Genomic DNA, 26,912 nt, shown 5'->3' with positions numbered 1-26,912 from the left:
TCATTGTGGTTTTGATTTGCATTTCCCTGATGACTAATGACATTGAGCATATTTTCATGTGCTTGTAAGCCATTTGCATATCTTCATTGGAAAAATGTCTATTCAATTCTTTGCCCATTCTTAAATTGGATTATTTGTCGTTTTATTGTTGAATTCTGATGGTTCTTTATATTTTCTGGATACTATATCTTTATCAAATAAATGGTCTGCAAATATTTTCTCCCATTCTATGGCTCTTTTCACTTTCTTGATAGGGTACAGATCGTCCCCAACTTACAAATGTTTGACTTCGTAAAGATGGTACAAAAGCAATATGTATCCAATAAAAACCATACTTCAGATTTCTAATTTTGATCTTTTCCTGAGCTAGCAATATGCAGTACGATATTCTCTCATACCTATGTTTTCCCCTAAGAGTTTCATAGTCTTTAGTTCTTACATTTAGGTCTTTGATCCACTGTGAGTTAAATTTTAAATGTGGTGTGAGAGGGGGGTCCACTTTCCTTTTTTACACATATGGATATCCAGTTGTTCCAGCACCATTTGTTGAAAAGATTACTTTTCCCCATTGGATTGTCTTCACAGTCTTGTTGAAAATAAATGTATGTCCATAAACATATGGGTTTATCCTGGGATTCTCAATTCTGTTCCATTGCTTATATCTATCCTTATGCCAGCACCACACAATCTTGATTACACAGCTTAGGTTTTGAAATTGGGAAATGTGAATTCTCAAACTTTTTACCTTTTTATTTTTCAAAATTGTTTTGGCTATTACTGATCCCTTGCATTTCTTATGAATTTTAGTACCAACTTGTCAATTTCTGCAAAGAACAGCAGCTGGAATTTTCACAGGGATTGTGTTGAACCTGAAATTCAATTTATGCAGTATTGCCTTTCTCTGATCCACAACACAGGATGTCTTCCTGTTTGTGTAGGTCTACTATTAGTTTCTTCCACCAATGTAGTAGAGTTTTCAGCATGCAAGTCTTGTCCTTTTTTTGTTAAATTTATTCCTAAGTATTTTAGGGATGCTGTTGTACATGGAATTATTTTCTTTTTTAAAAGTTTTTGTTTATTTATTTGAAACAGAGAGAGAGAGGGCGGGTGCAAGTGGGGGCTGGAAGGGACAGAGTGGGGAGGGACAAGCAGACTCCCCACTGAGCAGGGAGCCCAACACAGGCTATCCCAGGACCCTGAGATCATGACCTGAGCCGAATGCAGATGCTTAACCGACCAAACCACCCAGGCGTCCTTGGAATTATTTCCTTAATTTCATTTTTGGATTGTTTATTGCTAGTGTATAGAAATATAATTGATTTTTTTTATATTGATCTTTTCTTTTTTTGTGAGTTCCTTAAGATTTTATATATACAAGACTTTTTTCTGACAGTACTTTAGTCATGGTTCCCTTTAGTTTTGTTTTTCTTAAACATATTTAACATAGCTGATATACTTTGTATAAGTTCAATTTTTGTGTCTCCTCAGAGACTATTTTTAAGGACTATTTTTTTCTGGTGTATGGGACCTACTTTTTTGTTTCTTTCTTATTTCTTTGCATGTCTCAATTTTTTGTTGAAGACTGGAAATTTAGAATAATATAATGTAGCAACTCTGGAAATCAGATCTCATCCCAGGTTTGTGGTTTGTTTTGTGTTTGTTTGTTTATTGGATTTTCTGCACTAATTCTGTAAAATGTATATTCCTTATTATATGAGGCCACTGAAGTCTCTTATCGGTTACCTCAGTGGTCAGTTTCAACAGACCACTTCAACAGAGATGATTCCTTAGATGATTGGAACCAATAAGGCTCCCAGTCATTGCCAAGATGTTCTGTGTGTGTTTTAGGAGACACATTCAACCTTTAGCCAAACACCTTACAGCTCCATCTTAGCCAGTGGGGAGAGCTGGGGACTTCTCAGGTCTTTCCTAAACACACATAACAGCCCTGCGCAGGAACAGAGTCCTACACATTTGCATGGCCTTCTGCATTCCCAGGGAAATGTTGGAGATTTTCAAAGCCCCCTATGGACATCCATTCTTCAGCTTTCCTTTAAGTCTTTTGGTTAGCCTATTGTTTGTCCCAACTGTTATCTGCCACCACAAGCAGCTGTGATGTTCAATAATTGCCTCTGATTCTTTTCAACACACACCCCTGGGGAAAAGGCTATTTGTGCTAGATGAGCTATGAGTCAGATCAAATAAAGACAGCCTTGCAAATGGGGTCTTCCAAGGAACCATCAGACAGGTCAAATAATGACAATTCTCTAAGAATGGGGCTTTGAAGGGGCTCCAACCCCATTCTGCACCCCCCACTCCCCAGTGGCTCCCAGGCTGCTGGTTTTCACTGGGACTGCCTGCAGGCTCCTGGATTTCCAGGCCATTGCAGTGCTGGGGAGGGGATATGGGAGCATGGCAAGTTAAAGTGACACAAAGCTCATTGTTCTTATCAACATTCAGCTGTTTTTCTTGAATAAGTGCTCCCCAGATTGCTGCAAGTCTTTGGTTAATTTCTGGAGTTCTGAAAAAGTCGATTCTGAGATTATTTGCCAAAGTTCTTGTTGCTTTTATGGAAGAGAGAATTTGTGGAGGTCTTTCACCATTTTTGCTAGTGTCCTAGAATATAATTTTGATGGAGATTTTCAAACCTCTAGAAGTGTGTCAGCTACATGTGATTACTGAACCCTTGAAATGTGGCTAGTGCAAATTGAGATGGTCTATACATATAAAATACATACTGGAATTCAAAGACAATACGACAAAAAAAATTTTTTTTACTATTTTCTTCATAATTTTTACTTTGAATATATATTGATATGATAATATTTTGACTAGCTTGGATTAAATAACATATATTATTAAAATTAATTTCACTTTTCTTTACCCTTTTTAATGTGTGTGGTAGTCAGAATTCTAAGATGATCCCCAACATCATGGCCTCTGTGGCTGCTAGGAAATTTTAAATTACATATGAGGCTCTCATTATATTTCTATTGAACAATGTTTTTCTAGAAGGAAAAAAGTACCAAAAAAATATTAATCTAGTAAAATAAAACAAAATAAATTAAAAATTAGAAGGACATAGTAAGAAAGAATAATAAACAGAAAATATAAAACATGGCTCCCAATTATTGGGAGCCTGGGTGGCTCAGTCATCTACCTTGGACTCAGGTCATGATCACAGGCCCCCTGCCCCCCTCAAGTTCCCTGCTCAGTGGGGAATCTTCTCCCCTCCCTCTGCCCCTTCCCCTGCTCATGCTCTCTCTCTCTCTCAAATAAATAAATAAAATCTTAAAAATATATATATAAAATAGGATTAAATGGAATGAGACAAAACCTATTTGTTTGTTAGATTCTGTCTAACAGACTATTCTGCAGATACTGGGAAGATGGAGCATTGTCCCTGGGAGTGTTAATCTGGGATGGAGGTTTGAAGGCTGGAGCTTTACTGGGAAATGCCCTCAGGTACAACACCTGTATAGGAGTGAAAGCAGGAGGGGACAGAAGTAGTTAAACTGAGATGTGCTTGGAACAAGGGTCCCAGCTAATCCCACATGAAACTCTGGAGCTGGGAAGGCTTTTCAGAGGGAAGGTTGAGCCTCTGTACCCTGTACTGATGGGCCCTTGGATGGGAGCTGCCCCCTGGGAGAAGATGTCACTTTGACCAAGGGCAAAGCCGAGGGAAGGACTTAGCTATGATCTGTCACCAGTCAACTTCCTGACAGCCAGGGAAATGAGTGCCTCAACTCTGAGGCAGGATCTGGGAAGCATACTGTTCCATCCACTAGAGAGGCTGTCTGTTGTACACTAACTGAAAAAAAAAAAGTGGGTTATAGACCATATGTTTAATATGTTAAGCATTAAAATATATGTTTATATAGGGACATTGGAAAGGTTAGGAAAGGTACACATCAAACCATTGAGAGAGACTCTTTTGGGGAAGATGAAAGGAAAGGTTGGCAGTGGCTGGAGTGGGGAAAATATGTACTTTGAGGTATTCTAATTTTTTTTACAATGATTATGTATTACCAAGGAATGGTGGGGGGGATAAACACATGAAAATTGATGGGAGATTTCCAGTATGGGCATGCCTTTGGTGATCAACTGTGATATAGGATTCAAATCTCTGAATTAGAATTGCTTTCTCAATGTAGCCTCCCACATTCCCCAAGACTCTACAAATAGACAACCCCAGGTAGTTCTGACCTTAAAGAGAATGATCCCACCTTCATTGAATTCCTACTGGGCCAGATGGCATCTGCCTCATTGTATAAACTTCATCTTTTTTTAGGCCACATGTCTGCTTATTTCATCTGGCTGAATTATTCCAGTGACTTTTTTAGTACCAAAAAAAGAAAAAAGCAGCAGACATAAATTCAGGTCCTTGCATCACGAGGATGAAGTTTCTTCTCCAAATTTGATTTTCCCAATCACCTAAACAAAGTTAGTGGTTAGGGTCTATTTTCATCCTGAAAGAACCATGTAGAATTTTCCAGGCAAGGGAAAGCATGGCACCTTCCACCACCTATGTGGGCAGGGATTTATTTTAATTGCCCTGTAAACCAAAGTGACAGCTATTGAACAATTGATGTAATGACAAGCATCTACCAGTTAGAACGGACACAGGCCCTTGGGGAGGTTGGGAATTGTCCAGCTGGTGGTTGGTTGGCAATCAATATGAAAGTAGTTCACTATTTTAACAGACTGAGATGTACCTGCCAAATAGAGACTCTGGCCGCAGGTGCAAATGCAGACACATGGAGGGAGGGCAGGTCACGGAACTTAGTGGGTGAATGAATGGCTCCAAATCCAAACTGACTGAATGCTTCTTCTCACTCAAGCTATGGAACACGTTAGGTGGATATGAAAGCACAAGGCAAAGTCATTCAACTATGACTCGCCCACTTCCTTCCCATGATCCAACCTGAGTCACCAACGTCTGTAGGTTTATCATCACACTTCACTTCAGCAAAGATAGAGGTGCACAAAATAAAGGATGAACAGCCCCCCTCCTCCTTGATCGAAAGTCCATGTGTGTGCTGCTGTCTCCAAAACACCAGGAGTGGGAGGCAGGAAGAGAAGGGTGGGTTTTTTATTACACTTTAAAATGCCACCAGACTTGTGGTAAATTGAAACATTGTTTTAAGGAATTGTAGGTATTTCCAGGCAGGAGAAATATGAGATCAGTTTGATCATGGTAATGTTGACTTTAATTTTAACTAGTGTTCCTTGGGCAGAAATCTAAAACCACTGTGGACAAATGGATATTCTAAAACACCTAACCGTGGGCAGAGCACTAAAGGTTTAGGACGTGCTGTTGCTCTTTATTTCAATACAAATAGGAATAAAGAACTGTACAAACCGCCTCTTTGCATCTCATCTGACCTTGGCCATTAGACCCCTTTATAGGCTAAATCAGGCCACGAGCATCTCCAAGGCCCAGATCTCCCCACCAGGTCCAACCTCCCCCTGGGTACCATGCTTCTCTCTGAGTAACAACTTTCTCATTGGGTATCATCCTTCTGACCAGATACTCTCCTCCCTGATTACTAACCTCCTCCCTGGGTACCACACACCTCTCTGGGTGCTAATCTCTTCACTGGGAGGAGGTGAAAGTGGCATCCTCCATTTTACAGATGGGGACATGAGGACTCAGCAAGAATAAATGACTCCATTCAACCTGAAGAGGACAGGCATGTGCCCCATACTGCCCATGCATTCCAGAACCACAGGGTGCAGGTTCTCGGGATGCTTAGCTTGGAAGGAGATGGGAGAATGTAGGCAGCTGGAAGGAGTGGCTCAGCTGTTTCCGTCCCTAACTTCCAGGTGGGGTGGAAAGGTAAAGAAACAAGGTATGTCAAGCCTGTAATGACAGGCCTGGCACAACACATGGCTGATGTTGTTATGAATCTAATATGGAAGATGCTCTGAGCAGAAAGTCTCATCAAAGCCCCACGTAGCACTTTCCATGCCAAGGTGAGTTTACCGAGTGGTTACACCTCTCCCTTGGCATGAAGCCTGGGGGCCTGTCCAAATACCTTCCTTTGCAAGGCTGTGCACCACACCCCCCAGGGGGCCTCTACAAACTCATGCCCATACCACATGCCGGGCTCACATTCCAAAGCTATTACAACCACATGGCAGGGAGAGGACTTGTACCTCCAGATGCAAAGAGAGCTCCCAGGCCAACATCTAGCCAAGCCTGGCATCATAGCCAGTCACTGCCAAAGGACCATCTCTAAGCTCCAGGACTGACATTTAGTATGTGACCACCCCACTGATAGGATACAAGACTGTCCTGGGCCCCCAAAGGGACACAAATGACAACCAGGGTCTTGAGTTCCCAGCACTCTCAGTACAGCGAGCAGACCAGGATTCATACAGGTGATGAATTTATAAACTCATCAGTTCCAGTGATGCACTAGAACACAACATGGGCTCACCTGGAAGGTGTGTGTTTGGAAGTTTATGTGCTATGCAGGTATCACTACGTGGGTATTATACATGGGAAGAAATGAGAGAAGTATTTTAGCAAGCTGGTGAACTGTTTTTTAAAGATCCATGATCTGAACAAGTGTGAAGATTGCGGGGGGTAAACCAGCTGACCCCCAAACTCCAGATCCTCTTTCAAGTGTCAAAACTTGGCTCACCAAGATCACATCTGGAAAACAACCACCTCTTTGTTCTCCAGCCTAACCTCAGAAGGCTTCTGGAATCTAGAAGGATCAGGGTTAGCAGTGACCCTGGCACATTTTCCTTAGGTGAAAAAAATAACAAAGAAGAAAAATAACAAAATAGCCCCCCCACCCCACCGCCCCACCCCATCCCCAGATAAAACCCAGAAACAGATCCAGCAGGTTTTCCCTCCCCTTCCCTGATCCCTTTTCTTTGAGTGTTTTATCAACTACTGTAGTGGGCGGCATCTGGGCTACCGGTGTTTTTCTACTTACAGGAGTAAGAAAATTCCATTAACTGAAGAATAATATGGTTGACTGCCCCAACGGAAAGGCATTCGGCATGCTGCGTTCTTGTCTCCCGTGTCCCTCTCAGGACGTGAGGTCTAGACTTGCTGGCTCCTGCCCCCCAGGTTGTCCAGGCCTCTGGGGTTGTGACTCCCACCCACAGAGAAAGTACAGTGCGTACTAATGGGGAGCACAGGGGCAGAGGGAAGAGAAAAGAGGATGGGGGCAATTAGGCAGGTGAACTCTTTCCTTTTCAAGAAAAGAAAATAAGGGAAAAAAACACAGGCACAAATCTGCCTTAGAGTTCATGTTGAGGACTCTGGAAATACAATCAGGGTCTGGAACCATACAGAAAGGACTCAGGAATTGCACCCACCAATGGGGTGGGGTGAATGACTTTAGCCTTCTTATTTGTTTGTTTTAAGAGGATCAGGTCTCGTGCTTCATTGGTGTAAAATGGTACAATCACTTGGAAAAACTGGAAGTTTCTTATAAAGTTAAACTCACAGCTACTCTATGCCCCAGCAATTCCATTCCTAGGTATATTTACCCAAGATAAAGAAAACATATGTCCACACGAGGGCTTATATAAGAATGTTCCTTGCAGTTTTATTCAGAATAGCCCCGAACAACAAACAGCCCAAATGCATCAAGAGGTGAATGGACAAACAAATTGTGGTATATCCATACGATGGAATTACATCAGTTCTCTAGTGTCACTGTAAAAAATTACCACAAACGTGGTGGCTTAAAACAGCGCAACCTATCCTTCTACAGTTCTGGAGGGTGGGAGTATGAAATCAGTTCTCCTGGGCTAAAGTCAAGGTGTGGGCAGGGCTGGTTCCTCCTGGAGGCTCCAGGAGAGAGTCTGTTTCCTTGCCTCTTCCATCTTCCGGTGGCCTCCTGCATTCCTTGGCTCATGGCCCCTTCAAAGTGCGTTCTCCTCCTCTGGGGTTAATTCTTCCTCCTTGTCCCTCTACCTGTGATTATGTTTAGGACCCACTTGGATCATCCAAGCTAATCTTCCCATCTCAAGATCATTAGCTTGATCACACCTGCAAAGTCTCTTCTGCAACATAAAATAAGATTCATGGGTTTCGGGGATTAGGACCTGGATATGGTTGAGGCCATTACTCAGTCTATCACAGGACCATACCATGTAGAAATAAAAAGGGATGAGTTGCTGATACACACAACATGGATGGATCTTAAAAATTGTTGAGTGAAAGAAAGAAGAAGAGGAAGAAGAAGAAGAAGAAAAAGGAAGGAAGGGAGGAAGGAAGGAAGGAAGGAAGGAAGAAAGAAAGAAAGAAAGAAAGAAAGAAAGAAAGAAAGAAAGAAAGAAAGAAAGAAGGAAGAAAGAAAGAAAGAAAGAAAGAAAGAAAGAAAGAAAGAAAGAAAGAAAGAAAAGAAAAGAAAGAGAACATCTGTATGATTCCATTTCATGAAGTTCTAGAACAGGTAAGAACTCATCCATGTTGATAGAACAGTGGTCATGGGAAAGCAAGGGGATTTACGAGAAATGGACACAGAGAACTTTCTGGGGTGATGAAAAGGTTCTATATCTTGATTGGAGGATTGATAACATGGATATATACACTTACCAAATTCATGGAACTGTATGCTTTAGAGCTGTGCATTTAAATGTATCTAAATTTTTCCTCAAAAGAAAAGAGTATGGAAGGAAAGTACATAGCAACAAGGGAAGGAAAAAAAAAAAAAGAGGTCAGGGACATACAAGCAAAGCCCAGTCTATGCAGGAAACACATTTCCCTTCCTCATTATCACCAGGACAAGCTCCCTGGCATGAAAAGAGCTGGGACACAGAGGAGGGAGGTCAGCTATCCTGTAGCCCCTTCTAAGCATTTATGGTGCCCAAAGCCATTAGTCTACTTTAGAAAAATTTATAAGACAAGATACTCAAAGGAAAAACACCGAATCTATTGAACACTTCCTTCCTCTCACAAGAAGTGAGAAAGTAACCATATTTTTTACATATCAACTGTTTCCACTTTTTTGCACTCCCTACTAGAATTTATACATATTTCTCTGCATCTTTTACACAGTTGTTTTTGGGGTTTTTTGTTGTTGTTGTTGTTGTTGTTTTTTACACTGTTGTTACGGAAGAGAGATCATTTACCTTCTGCCTTTTTCATTTGACATCATACAAGAACATGCTTCTGTCTTGCCAGAGAGTCTTCATGAACATCCCTTTTGATCATTGGATGATAATATTTCACTGAGTTGCTTGATTTTTCACCAAATGATTCACTTAGCCTTTTCTTCCTTATTAGACATTTAGGCTATTTCATATTTTTTTTCCTATGGAAAAATAATAGAGCACTGATTGCCTTTGTTCTTCTTTTAAATTATTTAAGAAGTGAATATTGAGATAAGAAATCAAGAAGAGGAGAAAAGAACAGCAAAGAAACCACTAGCCCGGAATTTAAAGCTCAAGGAACCTCCAGAATTCTCTGGTCTAAAATCCTAGTTCTACAGAAGAGGAAACCAAGCAAGACCAGAGCAAAGGAAAGGCCAATGGCACACTGGAGCTAAGCCTCAGGGCTGAGGTTCAAACTCCGGGCTTCTGACCTCGTGCAGCACTCTTCAGTTCTAACAAAATAAGCACAAGCTATCCTCTGTCTTGCCTACACAGCAAGCACTGACAGGGACGAATTTCTCCTGTCGAAACTTGTCATAAAATTGCCTCCTGGGTCAATTGTGAGAGAAGTAACAAACAAAAAAAGAACAGTTGGTCAAAGCCCATAATGTTAGCATGAGATTAGAGTTTAAGCTACCTTTTAACTCATCGATAAAAGAGAAATACAACTGAAAAATGGAGAGAAGATACTTTCCTTTCATTTTTGTGCTTGAGAGAGGCTCTGAGCACATGGCAGTTAAAATAAAAGATCGTTGCCTCTCAATTACTGTACTAATAGCAGGAAACCCTGCCATGATAATATAAAATAGACTAATGCAAAAATAATTTGCAAATGCTTTACATAATTTCCTGACAACAGATTCACCTTCTTAATTATGTTTACCATAAAACTTGTTTCTAGAATATTCATCAGTCGGAACATAGAGAGTGACTTGATCGTGCTAGGAGAAAGAGGAAGTAGAGGAGAATGGCTATTTACAATGTGCCTATTTTGTGCCAGGCAATAAACTAGACTTCACATATTCTCCCTCATGGATTTTTATCCCCAGGAAATAGGAATCTGAGGCTCGGCTGGATTAAGTAACTTTCCCAAGGTCACCCAATTAGGCCAAAGTTAAGATCCCATTCCAGCACTGTCCGAAGTGGAAACCCACGTGTTTTCAACTCTACCAGGAAAGCCAGATAAAATTTTACTCAACAAATATTTATTTATGTGCCATCTATTTTTCAAACCCTCTTGCTAGGGAAAAAGGGTATCAAAATAAGAGAAACATCACTTGTGGGTAGTACACAATTCTAGCAGATAGAATCAATCACGCACAGTAGGTCACACATAAATATTTGATAAATGAGAGAATGAAGTCTCTTAGAGAGGTTTGTGAGGCAGTTCACATCCTTACGTCAATGATAGACTGTTTAAATACCAATTGGCATAGTTACATTCTTGATTGTTTCTTAGAGAATGTGAATTTTATGCAAAAATATTCAGCCCTACTCTAATTCTGAGACAAAAGGTATTTTGATTCCCATTTCCCAGTGGGGCTGCAAAAAAAGGATTAAATAAGGTGAGTTTCCTGAAACCCAGGCCAGCTTGTTGTGTTCCTCTTGTTTGCCTAAAATAAATTATAATAATCTAAGGTTAAGAACTTGTTTAAATAATGTAATTAAATTCATGGTTTCCGAATGGAGTTTTTTTGGTTGTAAGTAACAAAAAACCCATATCAACAATACAAAACAATAGGAAAAGTTTATTATCTCTCATTTAGAAAAATATCCAGAAGAAAGTACTGCCCCTGGCTGATTAAATTGACCTCTGCGTGATGTCATCAAGGACCTAATTTTTTACATATTTCCTCTCTCTTATCCTCAACATGTCAGATTAATAGCCCTCATGGTTGTAGCATGGCTGCTGTAATTCTAGGCATCACACACTTGAGCAGAGACTTGCTATGCCCTGACTAGTTCCATTCTTCTATTTGGGCACACATAAAGACTACATTTCCCAGCTTCCCTTGTTGTTAGCTGGGGGCATATGACTGGATTCTGACCAATGGGATGTGGACCAAAGGGCTGAGCCTAGCCCCATGTGCAATTGCCCAGCCCCTTGCTTCCCCTTCTGCAAGGACTCGATGTGGCAGCATCACAACGTGGAAGGAACCTGGATCCCTGGGTCTGCCCTTGAGGAGAGCCTCTGACTCGTTGAACAAGATCTAAAGGAATATGAGGTTAGGCCACTGAACTCTTGGGCTGGCTTGTTCTAGCAGTAAATACCCTAACTCTCTTGCAGACTTAGTAACATCCAGCAGAAGGAGAGAGGCGGCATCTTCCCTGAGTGATGGGTTCCTGACACAGGGGCTCAGTCAGGAGGGAAAGGGGGTGAATGGGAGAAGCAATCACAAACTCTCCTACACCCCACTTCTAGCTGGCCTTTTTATGGTGCCTAACAATCCTCTGTGTCCCTTGTCAGCCCCCTTGGTCTGCCCATTGGCCATTACCAGCCTGGTTCTCATGTCTAGAACCTCCCATTTGCCCTGCCCTGCCTACCCTCAGGATGGCCCTGCACTCTAGCCCCTAGAGGGTTACCTAGCAGATTAGCTTGGCTTCCTGCATCCAAAACTCCAGGCCCACCCATGTCTTCACTGAGCTCACTGGCCCTTCTCCTCTGGATCCCATACCTTCCCCATTTAGAGACCCTGCTCGTAACAAATTCTTCCCTTTCCTGTATTTTCAGAAGAGGTTTTCCTCTCTAATGACTCTTTCCATCAGCCCTTTAATATCATCACAATCTCGTATTCAAAATAAAATCTCACGAACACCTTGTAGCCACTGGTGTGGCTTTTTTCTTTCCCTCCCAGCAGATTTTTTGAAAGAGTTGCCTATCTCCCCACTGTCTTTGGCTCCACTGCCCCCTGCAGCCTAGGGCCCCTCACTGTTATACCCAACCTGCTCTCCCCACAGTTTCTTATGACTTCCTTGTCACTGAGTCTGGTGGACACATTCCTTTCTTGTATTAGTTTCCTAGGGCTGCTGTAACAAACTATCACAAATTACAGGCATCTTAAAACAACAGGGATTTAATCTTTCATAGTCCTGGAGGCTGGAAGTCCAAAATCAAAGTGTCAGCAGAGGGGGTGTCAGGGTGGCTCAGTCGGTTAGGCGTCTGCCTTCTGCTCAGGTCATGATCTCAGGGTCCTGGGATCGAGCCCCACGTTGTGCTCTCTGCTCAGTGGGGAGTCTGCTTCTCCCTCTCACTTTCCCTCTGTGCTCTCTCTCTCTCTCAAATAAATAAATAAAACCTTAAAAAAAAAAAAAAGGTCAGCAGGGCCATGCTCTTCTGAAGGCTCTAGAAAAAGATCCTTCTTTGCCTCTTCTAGCTTCTGGTGGTTACCAGCACTTTGGGGGGTTGGTTAGTAGTTGCATTACCCCAATCTCTGCCTCTGTCTTCATACAGACTCCCTTGTGTTTCTTGGAGCACAAATTTCCCTCTTCTTATAAGAATACTAGTCATTGGATTAGAGCCCACCCCGAAATCTAGTATGACCTCATCTTAACCTGACTACACCTACAAAGACTCTACTTCCAAATAAGGTCAATTCACAAGGAGGTAAGGCTTCAACATATTTTAGGGGGGATACAATTCAAGCCCACAACACTTTCATGTCTAACTTGACCTGGCATCATCTCTTTTCTCCTTGAGACACCATTTATTCCTGGTCTTCCTTGGACCTCTCTGAAGTCTGTTTCTCACATTCCTTCTTGGTCTTCTCTTCCTCTGTCCATCCTTCTAATATCAGTGTCTCTCAGGGCTTTCCATGGGCTCCCTCCTTTTCTCACTCACCTGGGAAATCCCAACCACTCCTATGGCTCCAATGACCATGTTGTAGACCTGCCTACACATACAAATGCTCACAAAACCAAAACATGTTCAGTTGAAAGGCCCATCCTGAAAACTCATCATCTTCATCCAAAACCTGCTCCTCACATCATCTCCCCCATCTCGTGACCATGCATGAAGCCTTTTGAATGGACCTCCACTCCTGAGCACTGAGCCTTCCCTCTCCCTCACTCCCCCTGCCATCCAACCATTGAGGCCTATCGATTCTACCTCCCAAATACCTCTTCCTGCACTGCAGTGGTCCTGGTTCAGGTCACCGTCATCTTGCTTGCTGACCATCGTAAGAGATTTCTCATAGTCTCCTGTCCCCAGGTCTGATCAATACTCTCACATTAAGTACTTTGATTGTCTTTATTGCCCTCAGAACAAATTCCAGAGTCTTTAACTTGGCCTACAAGGCCCTTTATGATCCGGCCCTGCCTACTCCTAGACTCATCTCTCTATATTCCACCCTCATATATTAATACTGTTAATACTCTAACCCATACAAATGCCATAGACTGAATATTTTTGTCCCCCCAATACCAAATTCATATGTATATACCTAATTCCCAAAGTGATGGTGTTTGGAGGTGGGGCCTTTGGGAGGTGGTTAGGTCATAAAGCTGGAGCCCTCGTGGATGGGACCGGTGCCCTTATGAAAGGGGCTCCAGAGAGCTCCCTGCTCCCACTGTCATGTGAGGACAGCTATGAACCAGGGCGCAGTGACTCACCATTCGCCAAATGTGCTAGCACCTTGATCTTGGACTTCCAGCCACCAGAACTGTGAGAAATAAATGTCTGTTTTTTGTTAACCACCCAGTCTGTGATACTCTCTAATAGCAGCCTGAATGGACCAAGACTTCAAACCACCTGCGCTTTGCATCCTGGTCTTTGCTTATGCTTATTCCCGACCTGAATATTCTTTCTTGCCCTTTTGGCTGCCCACATCACACTTAACATTTCCTGTTCATTCATTCAGTAATTATCTATTGAGTGCCTACTATGTGCCGTGAGCTATTTTAGGCACTAGGATATAGTAGGAAAAAAAGAGAAAAGAATATAAATTTATGTGTTTATATTTTGGTTGAAGGAAACCGACATGAAGCATAAATAAGCAAACACTGTAGAGTGTGTCAAATGGTGACAAGTGCTCTAAAAAAAAAAACTAAGCAGGAAAAGGGGATAAAGGGTATAAGAGGGTGGCAGTTAGGTTTTTAAATAAGGTGGCCATGAGAGTCCTCACCAAGAAGATGACATTTAAGCTCTGCGTGGACCTCACTTCCTCCAGTAAGCCTTCTGGAAATTTTCCAAGTCCAGGCTAAGTGCCATTTTTATGAGCTTCCATGCAGTCTCTAGCTCCTCATCACAGCACTTAACACGCTATATTTTCCTGTTGACTTGGGAGTATCAACTGCAAACTGTGGGGGCAGGGAATGAGTCTGTTATTTATTGTATATCACCCGCTCCTTGTGGATGTTCGTTATATGTTTATTGAACCAATAAATGAATTGACAATCACATTATTTACAAGTCATATGAAGAATTCATATCCTGTTTATAGTCACGTTGTGTTTGACAAAGCGCTCTCTCACCCGCTGACTCATTTCAGACAGGCAGGTATCATTGTCATTGTCCCGTTTTAGCTGACACTCAGAAAGATAACGTTTCTTGCCCAAGGTGGCACAGTAAGAGGAAATGCAGTTGAATCTCACCTCTTCCATCTCTAGAACCAATGTGCTTTCCAGAAAAAAAACAAAAAACAAAAAACCGCTGCCTTCCTCAATCACATTCTGCAAAAACACAAACCCCCAATTCAAATGCATTAACCATCCATGGCCAATGTACATTCGTTTTTTATCATGAAGGGACCTCTGCTCTTCCCTGGGTTCCCATATCTCCATCTCCCCAGAAAACTTTCGCCAAATGCTAAAGCCAACACATAACCCCAAAGGTAAAACCTTCTGGGATTCCTTTATGTAGCCACTTGTCGTCACACTATTTTCCAGAACATTTACTGTCTTTCTTATTGTCCTTCTCCAAGTACACATTTAGCAGATCCATATGGACAACCACAGAGCAGGGATCAACTGAAGTACTCTCGTCTCTGGCACTTTTGAGCTGATGTCGCCTTTTCGATGTGTTAATTAAAACATGTGGGGTTCATAAAAGCTGCGGGCAGAATTGCAGGGAGTCAATTAGCAATAATTAATATCCTCTATCCATTGCCTGCCCCCCAACTGATAAAGTGTCACTCCATTTGGACACAAGGAACAGAGAAGGGGATTGGGTGACAACTCACTGTTTTACAAAAACTCTACTCTGAGAAGGGTGGGTCCCCTTAGAGCAGTTGAGTCTCGAAGGATTGAAGGATCATGCATGATGGGGAAGTGAACCTAAGCTACTTTCACTTCAACGAGGTGACGTGAGTTGTAGGCGGGGTGGGACGGTTCTTGGTAGTTTTCCACTTGCTGCTCACAAGTTCTTACCCTCTTTGGTTCTTTGTCACTTGGCCCCATAAAACCACCCACTTCAGGGAACTTAAACGCTTGTTCAGGCCACCCACCAACCCAGTGGCATGTGGGGATGAGGGTTAGAAGTTCACATACTCTTCCCCTTTGTTTTCTTCTGCTACTTTCTGCATAAGCACCTCTAAACAAGCCAAATGGTTATCATTGTTTCCACATGATTTTGTATTGGTTTCCTTCCATCCTCCCATTCTCAAGACGAGTGGGGATTGGGGGAGAGTTAACTATTTAAGAAATGGTTCACAGAATGAGTAGGCACAGACAGGAGTAAGGCTGGATGCTTTGAAATGAGCTGCTTTGTCATTGAAGGGCTTATTTCTGCCCTGAAATACTTCCTTGCAGTTGGATAGATAGTGCAAAGGATAAACACTCATCTTTCTAGGGGAAAAAAATTGTTCTCTCAAGAAGCTGGAAAATTCTTCTGTAAGTGTAAACATTTAGGGAAAAACAAGAGATAAGTGCCCTAATTCTAGTAACTAGGGAGGCTCGATTGGCTCATTTGTTCTCACCTCCATCCCTCCTCCTCTGGAAGTTTCATGCTGCTTACGTTCCACTCCTGTTCACCCTCAAGGAAGAAGATGCAACTCTTCAATCGCTCTCCCACTTCCAATGCAGATCACTCAAAGAGCTGGACGCCTTTGAAAAAATGACTTTCATTGTGACAAAAACATATTACTTGCAAACAGAGCTGAGACAAAAGAAAAACATTTTCTGTGATAGTTTTTCCTTTGGGTTTCGGAAAAGTGAGGAAGGTTTTCATTTTAAAAAAGCCATAAAGTTGTCTTAGGATGCACTCAACATAGATGAGAGCGAATAGCCATTAAAATAAATTATGGAATGATAAACCATTATGATCCTCCACTGTTTCTTTTCAGAAGGGCTTTTTCCCCCAGAAAATTTTAAAACATCTAATAAAAGCAAAATGTTTTAAGTTATGAATGGCTTTTCAGGAAGGTGTCCCTTTACCTCAAGTGTGACTAACAAAAAACAAATGAGTGAGATAAATCTGAATAAAAGAAAAGAAGTGGACCAAAGTGAATTACCTTCCTTCTCAGCTAGAGATTAATCTCAAGGGTTGTGCTGAACCATCATTCCTGGTGATCGTGGACCAAAGTCTATGGAAGTGTAAGTGACGTCACCAAGAGAGCAGGCGGCAGAATGCCTTGGAATCGGATGCCGGGTTCAAATCCAGACTAAGTCATTTCCTAGTTGTGTGTTCTGGACAAATTGCTCAGTTTCTCCACCCTGAGATCCCTCATCTATAGAATGGGAATAATAATAATACTGCCTCATCCATCACAGGTTGTAGAGAAGATTAAAAGTTAAAATGCTTAGAGACACAAACTACCTAGTATGGCACCTGGTACATTTTAAGCCATTGTTAAAAGATAACCGCCATTATTACTACCATATGGAACAGTCAGAAAAATGACAAACTGCTGCACAACACACACAATTTTTCCTCCTGTGTGCAAAGACTTGATGCTAAAGCATGGAGTTCAAAGTATTCCCATGTGGCAGCACGTTTAACCTGGGCTAAAAACCAGACTGAACAGTATTCGCAAAATCAGCTCACAAACTTTCAGGGTGTCAGGTCACATGGCATGGTGCTCAGGGATAGGGAGAGAGTACTGTGGACTGGATTTCGTTCCCCCTCCCCGCACCCCTACCCCTGCCAAATTCATATGTGGAATCCCTGCCCCTCCAGTGTGAGTGTATCTAGAGAAAAGGCTTTTAGGAGGTAAGTAAATGAAGTCAAAGGGTGGGGTCCTAATCTAATAAGGATTAGTGGCCTTCTAAGAAGAGCAGGAGGAAAAGCGATCTCTCTCTCCAAGGGCATGCACCCAAGGAACTTGAACTCGAAAGGCCATGTAAAGATATAGCAAGAAGGCAGCAGTCCGCAAGCCAGGGAGAGAGTTCTCACCAGAAACAGAACTGGCCAGCACCTTAATCTTGGAATCCCCAGCCTCCAGAACTGAGAAATAATTGTTTAAGCCACCAAAACTGTGGTACTTGGTTATGGGGGCCTGCAATGACTAAGAGAGTAACATTCCACTTTTTCCTTTCCCTGCAACCAGAAACCTGAAAACACGCCTTCACAGACAGAGAATGCCCCGTCCTAGTCTTGAGAGACGGCCAAGTGTGCACAAAATGTATAATGGTGTCCTCTGATTTTGAAAGAAATACACCCAATCCCATTTTCCAGGTTAAGTAACTTTCACGTGGGGAAAACCCTTCACCTCCCACTGGAGAGCCATACTTTGCACAGCAGTCAGCTGGGGAATATGTTTTGCTGCACAATTCAAACCTGTAGGCAAGTTTGAGTGAGAAATCTACTTCAGTGACTTTTGTCCAAAAATTCCTTGAAACTAGAAGGCTCAGTGCTCTCCTGATGAGCATTTCTGCAAATGATTCACAAGTCTGAAGACAGATGTTATCGGCCGTGATTAACATAGTTTCCCCAAGGGAATGGGCAATGTCCCAAGAGAGATAAAAATGTAGACGGAGGATGAGTAAATCCTGAAACATTCTAGAAATTTCTGCGGAAATGAGGTTGATGGCCATGGATCCCCCTCCTCGCCAGCTCTACGTTAAGCAAAATGCTGCACAGCCCTCAAAGAGGAGGCCACTGTACGACAGGGGCAAAGGCACTAGGCTGGGATTCAGGAGATCTGGGGCAAATCCATTAGCTCATGACATATTCATTGAGGGCACATTATGCGTTACGGTAAAGTGGTGAGGATCAGAGATGAGAGCCAGACTATCAGGTCAAGTCCCGGCCCCACCCTTCACCAGGGCCACGTGGCTTGGGCGAGTCACTCAGTCTTCCCATGCCTCAGTTTCCCCTGAGAACGGTGTCAGCATGTCGTTAAATGTGTGTTTGCAGTTGTCGTTGCTGCTACCGGGGCCAGCTGGTCTACCCCAGCTACTGGCATCAATGCCCTCCTTCTGATACTTCATAGTTCCATGTGACTTCCAGCAAAACACTGAACTTGTATGTGCTTCAGTTTCCCCATCTGTAAGATGGAGACAGCAGCGCCTGCCTCACGGGATCATATGAGTGAGTGACATAAAATACACAAAGTGCATGGTATAAAATAATTGCTCAGGGAATGTTTTTCTTGTTAATAATGGCTAATTTTCTTTTTTCTTTGACTTTCATCTCCTCCCCTTGCCCCCACCACCACTTAATTATTTACTATGGAAAATCCTTCTTGGCTCTGGCCACAGACAAACCCTAATAATGCTCATGGATGAGAAAGGTTGCTCTCTTCTCTCCATGTGGATCTTCAGTTTGATCATCTGTGGTCATGGTCTCACACACACAGCACATAGTGGAAGTCAAAATAATCATCTAAATCAGGAATCAGAAAGCTTTCTCTGTAAAGGGCCAGATAGTAAATCCTTTTGGCTTTGCCAGCCATATGGTCTCTGTCACAACTACTCAACTCTGCTGACATAGTGGGAAAGCAGCCGCAGACAATTTGTAAATGAACGAGTATGGTTGTGTTCCAATAAAACTTTATTTACAAAAACAGGCAGGGGGCTGGAACTGTCCCGTGAGCTGTCACTTTGCTGGTCCCTGATCTAAATTCATCCACGCAACAAATACATATGTGTGCCTCATATCCTGCTTGCTGGACACATAGCTGTCAATGAAATGAAGCCCTTGCCAAACCCGAGCTCCCATCATATTATAAAAGCATGTTACTATTTCCCACAGTGAAGAGACCAGCTGAAGACAGTTTTCCAAAAGGGGAATGATCATTTGTGTGAGATACTGCCAACAGTTTGCGGAAGCTGAGGACTGAGAATTGGCCATTGGCTTTGGCAACAAAGAAGTCATCAGGCGATACGAGCAGTTGCAGGGGAATGGTGGGGACAGAAGTCTGCCTGGAGTGAATTCCAGATGGACAGGAGGCAGGGTGATGGGAACCATGAGGACAGAGCAGGAGGAGAAAAGCACAGAAGCGAAGTGGAAGGTGGAGGGGACTCAGACTCAGGCTCGAGGAAGGGTGTTGTTGCTGGGGCTGTTTTCAGATGAGGAGATCAAAGCATGTTTGCACAAAGAATGATCCAGAAGAGAAGGACATTTGGATGCGATGACACAGGACAGAAGGAGAAGTGCTGTTCTAGGGGGATGTTCCAGAGTGACGAGAGGACGGGGTCCCCAGGGCCCAGGTGAGGGCAGGCCTCTGCAAGGTGCAGGTGCATTTCATCCCCGGTAACAGGAAGGCAGGCAGAGCAAAGGGTACAGACTCAGTTCTGGGAGGATGAGACGGTTCTTTTTTTTTCCCCCACTCAAATCAGAAGTACTATCTTCAGATGAGAATGAGAAGGGAAGTTCTGAGGAGAGATAAGAACATTCAAAATGGTCAGAGTACATGGATCCGCGGCACGGAAATCAGCTTGCCAGGCAGCACTGAGGGGTGACCAGCCAGCAGGCTGGTGTTTTTCTCCAGCTACTGCCCCTCACGGGAAGAGCTTTCCTACTAGGATCCTTGCTAGGCTTCTGGCCAGCCTACAGAATGAGTCCCTTCAGCTTGTTTGTCTACTTGTGGTGCAATCCGCGGAGTCCCAAGGGATGGCCTCAGGGACAAGAATCATATAGCCTATTCTCTCCACATAACAGTCTGGCTCTGTAAGGGGCTGATGTGGGGTAGGGGTAGTTCCCCTAGAGTGATATGCGGGCATCATCCCCCAGAAGGGGGCTGAGGGACCGAATAATAGTCTGTGGTTAGGCCTGGGCAGATTCACTTGGCATCAGGTGACCTTGAATGTGATGTGACAGCGAAGTCCAGAATAATATTCAAAGTGTCCAAGACACAACACTGCCAGATCCTACTCTATTTTCAAAAGTTCTTGCACATGACTGTGTGCCCTGTATCTGTAGTGGGAGGCAACTCTAGTACTACCATCTACTAGTTCTTCGTATGTACAAGGCACTATGCTAAAATGTCTTATTTCCAAGTAATCCTTAAAACAATCCAGCGGTGGGTATTATGGTTGTATTTAAAGTACGTGAGGCAGTACACCCAAACTCACATAGCAGAAAATACCCCCAGGTCTGCAAACCTCTACCTCTGGGACAGACTGAAAATACCTCTGATTCAGTTAGATGTTGTTTTTGACGGCAAGTAGCAGAAACTCCCAAAATACCAACTTAAACAAATTAAGTGGGTTTTTTTTTTTCTAGTGTAAAAAACCCAGCGATAAGCAGTTCAGGACTGGTAGGACAACTGCACAACCCTATCTAGAACTGCTATTTGTTCTCGCTTTCTGCTCGCCTAGCCTTTGTTCATTGTTACCTCATGGTTATAAGATGGCAGCGCCACCTCCAGCATTGCATCAGCATTCCAAGCAAAAAAAAAAAAGTAAGGACAGAGGACAAAGGTGCCGTCTTTTAAAGAGCTTTCCTAGAAGCCCCACCCCACCACATCCACTTTTCATCTCGTTAGCCAGGACTGCTGTAGGGCCACCTGTGGCTAAAAACATAGAATTTTAGCTGCATCCATTTCAATCCTAAAAAAAAATGATGCTACACCTTCCACTGTTTCTCAAGCAGACCTCTTTGCCAATACTGCCAAGGCAAAATGCATTCTTCAAGATTAGAAAAGCCTGCTCCCCAAGTCGTTGGCCACGCAGTCAGGGTGACCTGAGCCGGTGGTCTTGTGCTGAGATGCTTCAAAGTCTTATTTAAAATGTTTGGACCCCCATGAAGCTCTACTACATCCAAGTTTAGGAAGAGATTTGGATAGGAAGGGGGCTGATGGGCTTTGTTGTTTATAAAATCAGGAATGCTGATAAAAGAGGTAAAGCTTTGAAAGCTTTGAGTCCTGCACCTGCTCATGGTCATCATTAACCGGCTTCAGCTGGAGGACACATCTGATGGAACGTCAGTCTGGCTGTAAATTTCAGCCGGCTCTGTTAGATGGGGAGGAGCATGGCTGTACCCTTGTAGAAGGGCCATTTCCTTCATGGCGTGAATACACGTGCCTGTGCCCATGTCCCTCTAACAGCTCCCCCATGTGCCCGTGTTACTCTGAATAGATCTTTGGAACACAGCACGTACAAGTCAGCCTCTCACTCATCCAGCCGTCCCACCCTTAGAGAACTGGAGGAACCCAAGAATAAATATCTCGATTATCATAGGAGTTGGGGATCAAGTCCAGGCACTCACACTTCTGACGTCCAATAAATATTTGTTAAACAGAAAAAAAAATTAGAAGAGCCACATAGTTAATATTACTGGAATGTTTCTATGCATGCAAAGTGTGGTTATGTCACACAGAAGCTTTGACTCATCTTAAGGAAAACACCAAATTTCTTCAGATCAGTTGTTTTGGGTTTTTTTAATTTAATTTCAATTAGCCAACTTATAGTAACATCATTTGTTTCAGATGTAGTGTTCAGTAATTTGTCAGTTGCATATAATAGCCAGTGTTCATCACATCACGTGCCTTCCTTAATGCCCATCACACAATTACCCTATCCCCCTACCCACCTTCCCTCCAGCAACTCTCAGTTTATTTCCTAGAGTTAAGAGTCTCTCATGGTTTTTCTCCCTCTCTGATGACTTCCCATTCAGTTTTCCCTCCCTTCCCCAATGGTCCTCTGCGCTGCTCCTTATATTCCACGTATGAGTGAAGCCACATGATAATTGTCTCTCTCTGACTGACTGATTTTGCCCAGCATAATACCATCCAGTTCCATTCATGTCGATGTAAATGGTAGGTACTTATCTTTTCTGGTGGCTGAGTAATACTCAATTATGTATATATATCACATCTTCTTTATCCATTCATCTGTTGAAGGACAACTTGGTTCCTTCTACAGTTTGGCTATTGTGGACATTGCTGCTATAACCATTGGGGTGCAGATCACTACATTTGTATCTTTGGGGTAAACATCCACTAGTGCAATTGCTGGGTTGTACGGTAGCTCTATTTTCAACTTTCTGAGGAACCTCCATACTGTTTTCCAGTATGGCTGTACCAGCTTGCATTCCCACCAACAGTGTAGGAGGGTTCCCCTTTCTCCGCATCCTCGCCAACATCTGTCATTTCCTGACTTGTTAATTTTAGCCATTCTGACTGGTGTGAGGTGGTATCTCATTGAGGTTTTGATTTGGATTTCCCTGATGCTGAGTGATGTTGAGCACTTTTTCATGTGTCTGTTGGCCATTTGGGTGTCTTCTTTGGAGAAATGGCTGTTCATGTCTTCTGCCCATTTCTTCATTGGATTATTGGTTCTTTGGGTGTTGAGTTTTATAGATCTTGAATACCAGCCCTTTATCTGATATGTCATTTGCAAATATCTTCTCCCATTCCGTAGATTGCCTTTTAGTTTTGTTGACTGTTTCCTTTGCTGTGCAGAAGCTTTTTATCTTGATGAAATCCCAATAGTTCATTTTGCTTTTGTTTCCCTTGTCTTTGGAGACGTGTCTAGCAAGAAGTTGCTGCAGCCGAGGTCACAGAGGTTGCTGTGGCCGAGGTCACAGAGGTTGCTGCCTGTATTCTCCTCTAGGATTTTGACGGATTCCTGTCTCACATTTAGGTCTTTCATCCATTTGAGTTTATCTTTGTGTATGGTGTAAGAAAATGCTCCAGTTTCATTCTTCTACATGTGGCTGTCCAATTTTCCCAGCACCATTTATTGAAGAGACTTTCCTGCTTTGTCGAAGGTTGGTTGACCATAGAGTTGAGGGTCCATTTCTGGGCTCTCTATTCTGTTTCATTGATCTATGTGTCTGTTTTTGTGCCAGTACCATACTGTCTTGATGATTGCAACTTTGTAATAGAGCTTGAAGTCTGGCATTGTGATATTTCTTTTTCAACATTCCTCTGGCCATTCAGGGCCTTATCTGGTTCCATACAAATTTTAGGATTTTTGTTCCAGCTCTGTGAAAAATCTCAAAGGTAGGGCGCCTGGGTGGCTCAGTTGGTTAAGCGACTGCCTTCGGCTCAGGTCATGATCCTGGAGTCCTGGGATTGAGTCCTGCATCGGGCTTCCTGCTCAGCAGGGAGTCTGCTTCTCCCTCTGACCCTCCTCCCTCTCATGCTCTCTGTCTCTCATTCTCTCTATCGCAAATAAATAAAATCTTAAAAAAAAAAAAAAAGAACTTAGGTGTCATTTAAAAAAAAAAAATCTCAATGGTATTTTGATAGGTATTGCATTGAATGTGTAGATTGCTCTGGGTAGCATAGATATTTTAACAATATTTATACTTCCAATCCATGAGCACGGAATATTTTTCCATTTCTTTTTGTCTTCCTCAATTTCTTTCATAAGTGTTCTGTAGTTTTTAGAGTACAGATCCTTAACCTCTTTGGTTAGGTTTATGCCCAGGTATCTTATGGGTTTTGGTGCAAATGTAAATGGGATTAATTCCTTAATTTCTCTTTCTTCTGTCTCATTGTTAGTGTATAGAAATGCAACTGATTTCTGTGCATTGATTTTATATCCTGCCACATTGCTGAATTCCTATATGAGTTCTAGCAATTTTTGGGTGGAGTCTTTTGGGTTTTCCACATAAAGTATTATGCCATCTGTGAAGAGAAAGAGTTTGACTTCTTCTTTGCCAATTTGAATGCCCTTTATTTCTTTTTGTTGTCTGATTGCTGAGGCTAGGACTTCTAGTACTATGTTGAACAACAGTGGTGAAAGTGGGCATCCCTCTCGTGTCCCTGACCTTAGGGGAAAAGCTCTCAGTTTTTCCCCATTGAGAATGATATTTGATGTGGGTTTTTCATAGATGGCTTTTATGATATTGAGGTATGTTCCCTCTATCCCTACTCTATGGAGAGTTTTAAACCAATACCCCTGATGCACATGGCTGCCAAAATTCTCACCAAGATACCAGCCAATAGGATCCAACAGTACATTAAAAGGATTATTTACCATGACCAAGTGGGATTTACTCCTGGGCTGCAAGTGTGGTTCAACATTCACAAATCAATCAATGTGATACATCACATTAATAAGAGAAAGGACAAGAACCATATGATCTTTCAATTGATGAAGAAAAAACATTTGACAGAATGACTAATTCACCCCACAAGGAGCAGTATCCAAGGCCTTCATCTGCCACACAATCCAGCTATCGAAATTTATCCACCAATTTCCCAAGCCATTCCCTGAGGATCTGGAATTTCACAAAGGAAACAGACACAATTCCATTGAGAGCTCATTGCACCACTACATGTAGGAGCTAGAAAGACCCCTCTTCTGTCTTTTTGGAAAGAAGACCCCTCTTCTTCCAAGAGCTTACGCTTCCAAAGAAACAAGATGCTTTTAAATCAGTTTACTTATGTATCTGATGGGCTAACTCCAATGTGTGGGTTAGTAAGGCTCAGTGGTAGCATCTTGCACTAGGGTGGTACATTTGTTATGGTTGATAAGCCAATATTAATAAAATTATTATTAACTGAAGTCCATAGTTTACCTTAGGACTCATCTTTGTGTAGTATAGTCTATGGGTTTGGACAAATATATAATGACATATATCCACCATTATAGTATCACACAGAGTAGTTTAACTGCCCTAAAAATTCCCTGTGCTCCACCTAACTCCTCCTTCCCCCAAACCCCTGACCACCACTGATCTTCTTCCTCTCTCCATAGCTTTGCCTTTTTCAGAATGTCATAGAGTTGGAGTCATACAACATGTAGTCTTCTCAGATTGACTTTCTTCACTTAGCAATATGCATTTAAGTTTTTTCTATGTCTTTTCATAGCTTGATAGCTAATTTCTTTTTATCACTTAATAATATACTACTGTCTGGATGCACAACAGTCTACTTATCCTCACCTACTGAAGAATATCTTGGTTGCTTCTACTTCTTGGCAAGTATGAGTAAAGCTACTACAAACACCCGTGTGCAGGTTATTGGGTAGACATAAATTTTCAGCTCCTCTGGGGAAACATCAAGGAGTACAATTGCTGGGTTTTATGGTAAGAGTATGTTTAGTTTTATAATACACTCTCAAACTGACTTCCAAAATTGCTGTACCATTTTGTATTGCAACCAACAATGAATGAGAGTTTCTATCACACCACATCCTGGCCAGGTGCTGTCACTTGGTGACACTTGGTGCTGTCAGTGTCAATATTTTTTAATTCATTCATCCAATAAATATTTAATCTGCACCTAATTAATGACATGCACAGAGACAGTCAATCGCTTAAGTTGCTTAGAGTTCAGAATACCTTTAGGTTTAAAGTAGAAAGCTTTGGAAAGTACCGCATCTTTTTGATCAATGGTTCTTAAACTTTAGTTGACATCTGAATCACTTGGAAGACTTGTTAGAACATAGACTGTAGTGGGCAGAGGAAAGAGGCAGGGCTCACCTCCAGAGTTCCAGATTCAGTAGACCTGGGATGGGACCCAAGAATTTGTCTTTCTAACAAGTTCCCAGATGCTACTGCTGCTGTTGGTCCAGGGACCACACCTTGAGAATCACTGCTTCTCAGGTGAAAGAAAAACGTCAAATGAGACTGCCACACCCTCCTTCGGGTATCAAAAAACACCAAATTGGACAACCACAACCTCCATATTAGGCTCTGTTTTAGGGCTTCTGAGATACACCTAACCCAAGGGAAAATTCATGACATCTATGTTTTGTCTGCTCTTAAAAGATCTCAAGTCTCTCTGAAGGGGTTTAGTTTAAATCCCATAGGAAAACAGAACGGAAAACCATTTGTTAGGTACATTGTCCCTGTCTAGAGGAGCAGCTCTGAGGTAGGGAGGCCTAGCATGAGGATCCTTTCTGGAACATCAAGTAGATGTTGTTGTTGGAGGCTGTGCTAATGCATTTTGATGAGCATGAGTCACGGGGATTTTTTGCAGCAGATGCCCTACCTCCTCATGCTAGAGCTTGTGCTGAGCCACCAAACACCAGATGACCCTAAGACCCTGATTATTTATAGTTTACTTATCAAAGGCAACGTCATCTGCAGGGCAGACCTGACTGTGACCCCAGGAATCAGGCGATTCCACTGCTACTTCTTGGCTTCTACCCTTACAACTTGTATTAATTATAGCCTCTTCTGCATCTCTGTCCTAGGAACCAGCTACCAATCCAAGAAAATGTTGCCCCAAGAGGGACACTAGCTGTCATTACAATTTTGTTTGCCAACATTTGCTGTGCCTGACTATGCCAGACGATGTGCCAGCCATGTCACATGTCTTCTCCTTAGTCTTCCCAAAGGCCTCTTCCTGTTGGCATCACAATCCCAAGTCTACAGATGAAGAAATTGAGGTTCAGTGCAGGTAAGCCATTCACCCTAGGTCATTTAGCTAGTAAGTAGCAGGGCCAGAATTCAAATTCAGATCAGGCTAATATTACAGACTCTCATATGGAAGGGTAGATATGAGCAGAGCAAC

The 26,912-nt window shown here is 42.6% G+C and overlaps 1 pseudogene; it reads left to right on the top strand.

The window, feature by feature from the left end:
* Positions 1-21,205: 21,205 nt before the first annotated feature.
* Positions 21,206-21,438, top strand: LOC102734407 (ATP synthase F(0) complex subunit j, mitochondrial pseudogene; annotated as a pseudogene).
* The last annotated feature ends 5,474 nt before the right edge of the window (positions 21,439-26,912 follow it).

Source organism: Leptonychotes weddellii, chromosome 1 (genome assembly GCF_054177405.1).
Source record: "Leptonychotes weddellii isolate Sample4059 chromosome 1, ASM5417740v2, whole genome shotgun sequence".
Classification (NCBI taxonomy): Eukaryota; Metazoa; Chordata; class Mammalia; order Carnivora; family Phocidae; genus Leptonychotes; species Leptonychotes weddellii.
Note: the sequence above shows the minus strand (reverse complement) of the source record. Positions and strands in the feature narration are given on the sequence as shown.